General features: G+C 45.0%; 1 long non-coding RNA gene across 1 annotated transcript; it reads left to right on the forward strand.

Moving 5' to 3' along the window:
* The first annotated feature begins 9421 nt into the window (after positions 1-9421).
* On the forward strand, positions 9422-11795 carry LOC107130986 (uncharacterized). The gene is made up of 3 exons (XR_001493796.4): positions 9422-9470; positions 10238-10355; positions 10791-11795. It is a non-coding gene; the product is annotated as an uncharacterized lncRNA (long non-coding RNA).
* The last annotated feature ends 611 nt before the right edge of the window (positions 11796-12406 follow it).

A 12406-nucleotide genomic window follows, 5' to 3' on the forward strand; every position in this document is an offset into this window, starting at 1 on the left:
AGAATAAAAAGAGAGGGAGGGCACGTAGTGGGTGAGTGGTCACAGTCTTGTGAGGGTTTGATTAGCGCTCCCTAAATCCACCTGCTGCATGGGGAAGGAGGGGGCAGAGGAACAGTCAGTTCTGCATTCGTCTCATACCCGGTCCATCTGCATCCACAGGAGATAAAGTCAACATACAGCACAGGATGCAGTAAGTCAACATAGAGTCCAGGAAGCAGTGACATATGCATTTGTGTCAGGGTGGGTGGCGGGATGGTCTCCAGTGTCGTCTTGTGTCACGTACTTGTGAAGATGAGCTTTGACTTTACAGTGTCAGGGTGAGGGTGGCCACCTGGGGAGACACATGGCCTTCTGTCTAACACCTGTCTATCGGTTTAGGATGGAAAGGAAAGGCAGTGTGTTGTGTGACTCAGTTTCCAAGTGTCACTTTTTCGTCGTGAGTTTGGATTCCTGAGATTTTGTTTTCCTTTCACGAGGGGATCCCGTGTTTCCTCATGGGATCCCAGCAGTGGTCAGTGGACAGATTCGGTCAGGTCTAAAACCTCTTCTCTTTTTTCTATTGTGTTACCTGATATTTTGGCTTTTGGGTGTATATCAGAAATCACTTTGCATCACGAGAAAATACCCTTGGTGAGTGTAATACTTAGGGGAGAAATGCGTTGTTAAAAATGGATCACGGCAGTTGCTTACAGTGAATAATTATCTCCAGAGGGCGCTGACTGTTGTATGTTTTTTATTTTATTTTATTTTTTCGCAGTTTTAGATTTTTAAATAAACCTGGTTGAGGAACTAAACACACACAAACACACACACACACACACACACACACACACACACACACACACTTTACTGACCCTGTTCCTTAAAGGGCTCCACTCTAAAGCCAGGAATTTAATTAAGATAAGTTAGAAAGCCAAAACATAGCTTCCTAGTAGGTAGTTGGTCTTCTTAAAACTCTTTCGTAAGATAAATGTACATCTTCAAGGGAACCTTGTTCTGTAAGGGTATCTGCCTGTGAACATTAGGGACTCTTACCATTTTGCTTTAAATACATAAGTCATGACGCTGTTCAAACTATTTTTCCTGATTGTCTTGACTAAGACCATTTTTCCCCTTGGTTAGAGCAAATGAAAGTACAATACTTAGGCCTGCTGGCTTAGCTCTGTACTTTTAAAACATAAATATTCTATCTCAGGTGACCTAAGAGCTGTTCTTGTAGAAATGCATGATGGACTGATCCTCTATCCCAAACTTTCCCATGCAATAGGTGCATTGAGGAAGTGCTCATCAAAGTCTTGAGGCAGAATAAGTAAGGTCAGGAGGCTGCACTGACTTGTCCCCTTGTGTGTCTCCCCACAGTTTCCTTTCACATCCCTTGCACCCTCCTGCATCAGCTCCTAATTTTTTTCTGCAAAACACGTGGTCCTACAGGATGCCAGCAGACTGCCCGATGGTTCCAAGTTCCTGACACCTACAATGCCTGACAGAGAGAAGGAAGCCCCTTATTCAAGTTGTAGATTCCCTGTCACCAGCCAATCAGCACCAAAAGCCCAAGAAGCTATTAGCTACCAATTCCTGCCTTGGGGGAGCTAGGGACTTCTCCCTGGCCCTGCCTGTGCAATGAGGCTCAAGGTTTAGTTTCTACTGATGTTTTCCTCACTTTAATAGTACAAAACACACCCTTAGGTGGAGATTGTATGGGGTAATGATACTTGCAATGCATATTGGAGCAGAGAGACGCTGATCACAGGCGCCAATCCCAGGTCTACCTTTGCACACTTGACCTCACCAGTACCTTATGAATATGCATGCCCAGCTCCTATAAAGGGAATTCCACTTAAGGTACTAGGGGCTGTGTTTCACATTTAGCAGCTGCTCTGCCTCTCAGAGCACACTCTCACGTTGCAGTAAACCTCTTTGCCTATTCTTGGACATGCTCTCAAATACCTTTGGGCAGGGAAGTCAAGAACCTCAACCTGCCCAGTGACAGCCTCAGAAGAAATGTGGGACTGCTTATCTCACTACCTTCCCTCCCTCTTGCTTTCTTTCCTCTGTCCCCTCCTGCCCAATTTTTCCCCTTTAAATACTGAAGGACTCAACATTCTCTTTGGAAAAAGCGTGGGCCCCACATCCTACAGTGACTTGTGTCTGTTTCTCCCAGGTGCATCCTCAACCTTGGCCGAATAAACCTCTAAACCAATTGAGAACTGTCTCGAACGCTTTTTGGTTTACAAGTCTTGGCTTCTCCATGAGTTGATGGATGAAAGCCACTGCCCTGCCCCCTTGCCTCAGTTTCCTCACCTGCAAACTCAGATCATGATCCTGGTTTACTGAGGGGATGATCATAAAACTGCAATCCAAATGGGGAAGTAAATAAATGCATTGCAAGCTACAGCGAGCAGTTCCTGTGCGATCACCTTTTGTTCCTCCCTCAAAAGCTGGTGTGTGTGTACAGGGTGGTGGCCAGGATGTCCCACGGACATTTGTCCTGGATGAACTAGGACCCCCTGGAAGGGCCAGGTTGACCTCCGTTGTCCAGCCCCACTCCAGCCCTTCTGCCTCGGACAAAGCAGAACCATTTGACAGCAATCCAGCTGCGTGACTTCTCAGCGGTGAGACTGTGGCCAAGCAGTGGACTTAGGTCCCTCCTTTTGAGGTGTCATGGGAGTGGGGCATGGGGCAGTGGACTCTGCAGGGGAGGATACTGAAAGTCTTCTTAAAGGAGGCAATGCCACACTTGAGTTCTGAAGGATGAATATGATTTTTCAGATGGTGGAAGCCAGTACTCCAGACAGAAGAACCCACATAAGCAAATGTCCAGAAGTCACATGGGCATGGCGTTGAAAAACAGTCATAGAGTTCAGTATTCTGTAAGCATCTGGTATGTCTGAGAGATTGTGCTAATGCCGATAGCACGGGGGCGAGTAGAGCAGGCATGCTGGGAGTGTGGGTGACACTGGAAGAGGGGGGTAACTGGGGGGTCCCACAGCCTGTCAGTGACAGATGTTTCTTCCTGAAGACCATAGCAAACCCCCCTGAGGATGCGAGGCAGGTGGGTTGACTGAGAAGGTTCTGGAATGTCGGGTCTGGGGTTGCTCCCGCAAGGAGCAGCAGCAAGGAGGGTGGGACTGGGCTGAAGGCGGTGCTGGCGAGCAGTGTCTTTAGTGGGTTTGCGTGATCACGAGCTGCTGAGAAGTTGTGACTTTTGGTTTCTGTTTCAGTTTCTCCATGTGGCAAAAGATGAAAATTTAAAAGTTATAAAATTGAGCATCTTACCCATTTTTATTTCCTTTCTCTTTTTTTTCGTCTTTGATCATCAAGCTGCTGAGTTTCCACAGGGCGCAGGACTGCCCAGTCTCCCTGCCAACTCCATGGGGCCTTCTTCCTAAACTGTGGCTAATGGAAGTTGAGGGCAGTGATGTCTGAAACCTGTAGGTGTTTCTCTTAAGGGGAAGATTCTTGTGCTCCGTGTTCTCTTCTGTTCTTTGGGCTGGGATGTGTGGGTGGGCACCAGCTTCCACGTGGAAAACAGCAACTCCCTCTGAATGGCGACCCCTGATCGACCTTTGGAAGCAAAACCACCTGCCACTGAAACTTCCTAGCAACGTTGGTGTGAATGTCTCAGTTCGGCAATCTCCTATATTGTTGATTGAAGATATTGGTATTTGGGAGCTCTTTGTTATGGCAGCCTGACACTGGCAACCTAACTAACTCAAGGCCCACCCCTCAGTTCCATCTCCACCCTTGGCTCTAAGTCTCTTCCTCCTTCTGAATTCTGCTTGTGACCATCTCCTTTGGGCTGACCATGACTTGGAGGTGGCTTTGATGTTGACTTCTCCTAAGGCCTTGTCATCCCTTCTAAGGGAGCGCATGAATAAGTGACTACTTCAGGCAGCCGAGACTGAGTTTCCAGACAAGCCCAGTCCAGCTCCTACATCAGATGAACTGGAGGACCATCAGGGGAAACTGGGCAAAGAGTCTGTGGGGCCTCTCTCTGCTAGTTTTGCAACAATTTTTCCAGCTGTGCTGTTTTGTCTTGTGAGTCTATCATCATCTGTCTTAGAAATAAAAATGTGTCTGTAATTTAAGCACTGAATCGTGAGGATCAATAGATGAAAAACCACCAACCAACAGGCTAGGTGGGTTGGCTCCCTCCTTTAATGCTGTAACTGGCTCAAGTCCAGCTGCTCACCACTCAGTGGCCAAAAACACAAGAAGTGAGTTGTGGTGAAGGGAAAGCAGTTTCATTCAAGTGCTCACAGCGGTGGAACGGTCAGGCTCATGCTCTTAAAAGATCATTTCTACTTTAGGCTGGAGAGAGGAGTTTAGAAAGGGAACACTGGAATCAGAGGTGTGTGGGAGTGGTGCAGGAGGGTGCAGGTCTGTGTCTTGTTCCAATGGCTGTCTTGAGAAATAGCCCGTCAGGAGGTCCAACTGGCATCATTTGGACTTTACCCTGTTGGTGGTGATTAATTGTTGGTAACCTCCCCTAAGCCAGAGAATTTTGCAGCTGGGTTTCTCTTCCTGTTTTTTTCTTTTCTTTTTTTCTTTTTTTTCTTCTGATGTTGCTTTTATAGACTTCATGATGAAATACAGTGATTTAAAAAGAAGTTTGACTTGCCCACTTTTTTTTCTTTATTATATTATACTTTAAGTTCTAGGGTACATGTGCATAATGTGCAGGTTTGTTACATATGTATACTTGTGCCATGTTGGCGTGCTGCATCCATCAACCCGTCAGCACCCATCAACTCGTCATTTACATCAGGTATAACTCCCAATGCAATCCCTCCCCACTCCCCCCTCCCCATGATAGGCCCCAGTGTATGATGTTCCCCTTCCCGATCTCATTGTTCAGTTATCTCTGCCTGGTTTTTTCAAAATTAGCTCTTTGAATTTCTATGCACCTACATCATTAGGTAAGTGAACACTGTGCACAAGAGAACTTGGTGGGAAAGGGAGGGAAAAGGAGTTTTGAAGTACATTTTAAGGCTACATTGTGAGATGAAGACAGAAAGAAAAATAATGTTAAAGTACATTTCAATGCTGGGATACTCAGTTACAACTCCAGTGCATTGGGAGGCTGAAGCAGAAGGGTTACTTGAGGCTAGGAGTTTAAGACCAGCCTGGGCAACATCATGAGACCTCATCTCTACCAAGAAAGTTAAAAAATTAGCCAGACATGGTGGCACATGCCTGTAGTTTCAGCTGCTTGGGCTCCTGAAGTGGGGGGATCACTTGAGCCCAGACATTTGATTCTGCTGCTGCACTCCAGCCTCGGCAACAGAGTGAGATCCTGTCTCTAACAAAAAGGGAAGCCATGGCCAGTTGTGTGGCCTTGGGGAAATTATTTCATTGTCTAAGTCTGTTTCTGAGCTGTACATGGGCACAGGAGAAACATCAAGAGTAGTAGAGAGTGCACAGAGAAGATGAAAATGTAACCAAGTATCCCATTTTAAGAGTTGATTTATTTTTGTTTGTTTTTGGTCTCCTCTCTTTGTCCAATTCTTCTTTTGCTTTTAGTAATGTGTGAATCTTTGTTCTCCTTTTCTAGCAGGATCTCCCCTCCCATGCACTGTATTTTATTTAATCATGCAATTTCTTGGAAATTCCAGGTGTGATGTTGTGGAAAGTCAGGGACCCCACATGGAGGGATCGGCTGGAGCCGCAGCAGAGGAACATAAATTGTGGAAATTTCAAGGACATTTATCAGTTCCTAAATAATGCTTTTATAATTTCTTATGCCTGCCTTTACTTTAATCTCTTAATCCTGTTATCTTCTTAAGCTGAGGATGTACATCACCTCAGGACCACTGTGATAATTGTGTTAACTGTACAAATTGATTGTAAAACATGTGTGGTTGAACAATGTGAAATCAGTGCACCTTGAAAAAGAACAGAATAACAGTGATTTTAGGGAACAAGGGAAGATAACCATAAGGTCTGACTGCCTGTGGGGTCGGGCAAAAAGAACCATATTTTTCTTCTTGCAGAGAGCCTATAAATGGACATGTAAGTAGGGAAGATATTGCCAAATTCTTTTCCTAGCAAGGAATATTAATATTGATACCCTGGGAAAGGAATGCATTCCTGGGGGGAGGTCTATAAATAGCTGCTCTGGGAATGTCTGTCTTATGCAGTTGAGATAAGGACTGAGATATACGCCCTGGTCTCCTGCAGTACCCTCAGGCTTATTAGGGTGGGGAAAATCTCTGCCCTGGTAAATTTGTGGTCAGACTGGTTCTCTGCTCTCAAACCTGTTTTCTGTTGTTTAAGATGTTTATCAAGACAATATGTGCACCGCTGAACATAGACCCTTATCAGTAGCTCTGCTTTTGCCCTTTATCCTGCTCCTTCAGAAGCATGTGATGTTTGTTAGATCCTTATTAGTAGTTCTGCTTTTTGCCCTTTGAAGTATGTAATCTTTGTACCTACTCCCTGTTCTTACATCCCCTCCACTTTTAAAAACCCTGAATAAAAACTTGCTGGTCTGAGACTCAGGCAGACATCATGATCCTGCTGATATGTGATGTCACCCCTGGCAGCCCAGCTGTAAAATTCCTCTCTTTGTACTGTCTCTCTTTACTTCTTAGCCGGCCAACACTTATGGAAAATAGAAAAACCATACATTGAAATTCCCCCAAAGAAGAAATCTTGAAACCATCCAGGAAGCTCTGGAATTACCTCAAGGCCACAGTGAATTTTCAACCTGGCTGTCCCGGAGATGCCCCCAGTCCACACTCCAGATGGGGCAATAACTCAAGATGGTCATTGGACAAGTCACGTACACTGGCACCTCTTCACTACTTTTGCATGGCTTTCGTATCAAGTTTCCCTTTTGAAACCTCTGCCCTCAGCTCAAAATCTGAAATGGTTTCTTTAAGACACTAGCTTGACCTCATTCCCCGATACGGGCTTTTGGAATGAAGTCACTTTCCTTTCACTGTTTCTCATCCTTGTTCATTTGCCTTTGCAAGCAGTGAGCAGCTGAAGTTTTCTTTGGTTACAAATGGAGATCATGCAGACACCGTGATTGCTCACTGCCCTGTATACAGAGTGAGTACTCAGAAAAATTGATTCTTGTTTATTGAGCATCTACTATATGCCATGCATATTCCCCACCCTGCCTGAATTTATTCTCTTAGGAATTCTGAGAGGTAAATTCTATGATGAGCTTTATTCTACAAGCAAGAAAACTGAGTCATGAAGCCAAAAACTAGGGAAAGTGATTACCAGCTGTCTGATGCCAAATATCCTCTCCAGCTCATGGGAGGGAGGGATATCTGGACAGGACACTGGGGCACTCTCGGTGATGACAACATTTCAGGGCAGTTTTTGCAAATTCTCAGACATGGGGTCTGTTTCGGGAGCATGTTAGTCCTTGATGTGGGTTACAGTCGGTCATCACCGGCCTCGCCAGACCCAGCTCCCTGTGGCTATCAGCCATAGAACAGGTGGGACTTGGGCAACACATGCTGATGGTATTTGGAGTTTTGTGATTCATCTTGAGCCAACAGGGAGAAAGTGAAGAAGAAAATCACATTTTCAGAACACTTGAGAGATTTCAGGAAATCACTTCCTTTACGGGAAACAGGATGGTCTAGAAAATGAAACAAAACACTGTAGCTCACTGTAGCTTCTGCTTCCCAGGATCAAGCAATTGTCCTGTCTCAGCCTCCTGAGTGGCTGGGATTACAGGCATGCACCACCACCATGCCTGGTTAATTTTTGTATTTTTAGTAGGGACAGGGTTTCACCATGTTGGCCAGGCTAGAATTGAACTCCTGACCTCAGGTGATCCACCCACCTTGGCCTTCCAAATTGCTGGGATTAGAGGCGTGAGCCACTATGCCCAGTCACAGAAAGTTTTCAGTTCAATTTGTGAACAGGTAAATGTCACGTCAGGTATGCTGTATGTGATGGGCTAGGCATCTGCTGACTGCAGTACAAATACAGGCAGTTGGTTGTGTAACTTTGTATTAATCGATAAATGGCAGCACGCTGTTGGCTAATACCCACAATGTGGGGTGGCTACCTGTACAACAATTTCACCAAGTCCTTGGCTAAAGCAGTGACAGCTGGAATGTAGACTAAGTAGCTACATGTGGGTGCCTACCTCTCCCCATTGGATCGTCATAGGCATGTGGCACCCATGCCTGGCCCTACTTGCCATTCAATTGGACTGGCAGGTACACCTGGTGGCATCCTGAATGGCTAGAGTATAAAGTGCCCCATTTAGACACAACCCTCAATTATTGGGAAACGGTAGAAGCTAGACATCACCAGAAACATGCATCCTGGTGGTTCTACCCTTTGGCCATGTTTACATCTGAAGTGGCAACCGTAATTGCAGAGTGGCAATTGATGCCCTGGCTAAACACATGGCTGCAGCCTTCAATGATACTCATCATCCTTTTATTCTTCTCAATGAAGAAACCACCCAGTCAGGCGTGTTCTTCTGCAAAATTGTGTGATCCGGGACATAACCTGAAACCATATACCTGCTGCCCAGGGTGGAACTTGTGCATTAATTAAAACAAAATGTTGTGTATGTCGCCCTCATTACTCTCATAACATAACACAGGCTTTGCTGGCATTAGATACCCAGAGTCCAGCCATTGAGTCTTTGTCTTATGGTCCTATCATCTCATGGTTTAATCAACTCCCAGACACTGGAGGAGCTGTGTATCTAGTGTAATTGCAATTGTGTTCACAATCCTTTGTTGCACTTATATTGCTGCTGGGTTGTTTGGCAGCAATGCTCTTCCACAAAGCTGGCCCTAGGGAAACCACAGAAAAACAGTGTGGTGAGAATTTGAGGGCCATTCAAAGGTATGCTGGGGTGGAGCGCACGTTTGGCATGTCCTGTCAGGCAGCTATAACTCAAGCATCTTCTGAGAATGACCGCACATTCCTTGGTGAATTTTTGTTCAGGGTTCCCGGCTGAACAAAAAGGCTAATCCAGATGTTTACATCATACCTATGGAGAACACTCCCAGTATTTGGGAGGCTGAGGCGGGCAGATCACGAGGTCAGGAGTTACAGAACAGCCTGACCAACATGGTGAAACCCCATCTCTACTAAATATACAAAAATTGGCCAGGGGTGGTAGTGCACGCTGTAATTCGAGCTACTCAGAAGGCTGCGGCAGGAGAATCATGTGAACCTGGGATGTGGAGGTGGCAGTGAACTGAGATCGTGCCATTGCATTCCAGCCTTGGCGACAGAGTGAGACTCCGTCTAAAAAAAGAAAAAGATAAAGAAAAAGAAAAAAAGAACACTTCAGCCCTGGCACATTCCTTGGATCAGAGGCCATGCAAGGAACCAAGCTCTTTTGTTTTGGGCTAGGTGAAGGTTTCCTGGCAGAGGTTGCTAAGTGGAGGTTGCTCTGGGAAAAATATCATATAACCTGCATGCATTTGACAAACAGGAGGGGATTTCTTGTCTCGCCTGCTGCTCCTGGGCTCCCTGTACGTAAGTTCCCTGAATAAAGGTTATGTCTGTCCTGCTGTCTCCAGGTCTTTTCTTCTGTCTCTTCAAGGTTGTGCCCTCTCAGCTCACTAGCACAGGGGTCCAGCGTGACAAATATAAAATGGTGTTTAACATTCTTTGGGTTACATTTATGTAAATGTGTTATTAATATGTGTTCCAACATCCTATGAGATTTCTATAAGTCTAAGATGTCTTAGCATATGTGATCAGAAGTAATTATGAATCTTAAGTGGTTATATGCCACAGGAATAACCTAATTTCCTTGTCAATTGTGTCTTTACCAATGCTGTTTTAATACTTTTGTTATCTGCAAGAAGTGTTTTACTTTACTTCTAAAAAACCAAGTTCTGATCAGTTAGAGACTGTGCCACTGGACTAAGAAAAAAATCTTTCAGAACTCTAATTGAAAAGCTGATGTGGCCGGGTGCGGTGTCTCACGCCTGTAATCCCAGCACTTTGGGAGGCCAAGGCGGGATCACAAGGTCAGGAGATTGAGACCATCCTGGCTAACACAGTGAAACCCCGTCTACTAAAAATACAAAAAATTAGCTGGTGTGGCAGCGGGTGCCTGTAGTCCCAGCTACTCGGGAGGCTGAGGCAGGAGAATGGCGTGAACCCGGGAGGCAGAGCTTACTGTGAGCCAAGATCGCGCCATTGCACTCCAGCCTGGGAGACAGCGACATTCTGCTCTGTCTGAAACGACTGAAAATAAATTTCAGTCCTTTATTAATTCTTTTGCCTATAGAGTTCCTTTACAGGGTTCCTGAACTGTGGTAAATAAAGAAAATCACTTTCTAACAGGCCCGGGAAGCCCAAGTGATCATGGAGCCTCGAAAAGAAAGGAACTCATCCAATTCATACAGGTATCTGCAGGCAAACATAAATTCATGGCTGAGCTCAAGATTATAAAAGGCCTACTCTGAAATGGCTTATGAATACGAAAATGGTTTAGCAAAGTCAAATTTTAAAAAAGACTCCATATGCCACATAATTATTCTTCTGTACTTTATGCAAATAATCAGGTCAAGTATTATAAGACCAAAACTTATTTTGCGAATAAATTCATCCTACTCTGATTTGTCTTTGGTAGAAATAGAGGACTAGAGAGAGAAAAGGTATCTTTTAAAAGAAACTATAAAACATCTGTTATGAGATTCTAGCTTTGTCCATTGTTTTCCAGCTTTATTACTTGTCTACAATTTATCTGGACTAGATACTGAATTCTTTCCTGGCTACAAGTCTCCAAACTAACATTTTCCTTTTGTTTTTCTCTCATTTTTCTGACTTGGCATCACCAGAAATCAAAACTGTCTTTTTCTAAGCCCTGCAAACAGAAGGTGGAATACTTTGTGTTACAAAATTCAGACCAACGCCATGACTGGAGATTCATTTGCTTCTACACTGTTTTCTCCAAAAGATGTTGAAGAACAAAGAGAAAATGTGAAAGGAAAATCAAATCTCGGGGCCCCAAACTCACTATGCCAGTGCAGCCAGTTAAGCTCGGAAACAGAGCCACTCCAAAATCTGCCTTTGTTTTGGTTTCTAAACAGATATTTGCAAAGATGGAAGGCAACATATATCTCAGTTGGCTTGCCTCACAAATTCCTCACAAGGAAAATCCCTGTAAGTCCCCAAATTTTTACCCTGAGACAGACTTTGTATAATTTCACTGTGACAATGCAAATTGGCAACTTATCTGGACTGGTACATAACGATGACAAGACCGGAAGTGACCCTTCTGCCCACCCTCAGACAAATGCACATATGCCTACTTCCTCTAGTTTCTGTTTATTTTTATCTAATAGAAAATGTAGATTAACTGTGCATGAGATGAATGAATAATGGACTGTTCCTCTAACCCCCTTTCACATGGAACCTTTGGATTCAGGGAGGGTCAATCAAAGCCTCACAAAAATGTGACCACTCAGTTCATTACCTATCCTGTCTTTTTTCCTTTCCTCCTACCACTCCTGCCTGATTTTACACATTTAAATGTTGAAGACCTCAGAAGGCCCTGTGAATAGTGAGTGGGCCCCAGATCCTCCTGTGACTTGTGTGTCTTTTTCCTGGGTGCATCCTCAACCTTGGCAGAGTAAACCTCTAAACTGACTGAGATGTGTCTTAGACCCTCTTTGGTTTACAAGTCTTGCCTCCTCCCTGAGTTGCTGGATGAAAGCAACTTCCTCTCTTCTTGCCTCAGTTTCCTCATCTGAAAACTCAGATCATAATCCTGGCCCATTGAGGGGATGATTATAAAATTCAATCAAATGGAGAAGTATTTGCAAATGGAATGTATTGCAAAGTATATTGTGCAGTCCCTGTGTAATCACCTTTCTATTCCTCCCTCAGAAACTGGTGTGTGTGTGTGTGTGTGTGTGTGTGTGTGTGTGTGAGTGGGTGTGTGGGTGGGAGGAGGTGGCCACGATGTCCCCAGAGATGTTTGCTGAGGATGAAATAGGCTTCCATGGAAGGGTCAGTTTGGCTTCTGTGGTTTAGCTGCCTCTGAGGCCCTTCTGCCTGGGGCAAAGCACAAAAGTCCAGCAACAATCTGGTTGCCTGACTTCTTAGCCATGGAAGTGTGGTGAGCAGTGGTCTCTAGTCCCTCCACCCAGTGTGCCTCGGGAGTGGAACATGGGGCGGTGGCCTCTGCAGGGGAGGATGCTGGGGGTTCTCTGAAAGGAGGCAATGCCTGATTTTGTCATTGAAGGATGAGCATGATTTTTCCAGATGGTGGAAGCCGGTGCTCCTGGCAGAAGATCCCACATAAGCAAATGTGTAAAAGCCACAAGGCATGGCCTTCAACAAGAGCAGGCCTGGGGCAGTGGCTCATGCCAAGGTGGGAGGCTCACTTGAGGCCTGGAGTTCAAGAGTAGCCCAGTCAATATAGTGATACACCATCTCTAATATAATTTTC

The sequence above is a fragment of the Macaca fascicularis genome, chromosome 10 (genome assembly GCF_037993035.2).
Source record: "Macaca fascicularis isolate 582-1 chromosome 10, T2T-MFA8v1.1".
Classification (NCBI taxonomy): Eukaryota; Metazoa; Chordata; class Mammalia; order Primates; family Cercopithecidae; genus Macaca; species Macaca fascicularis.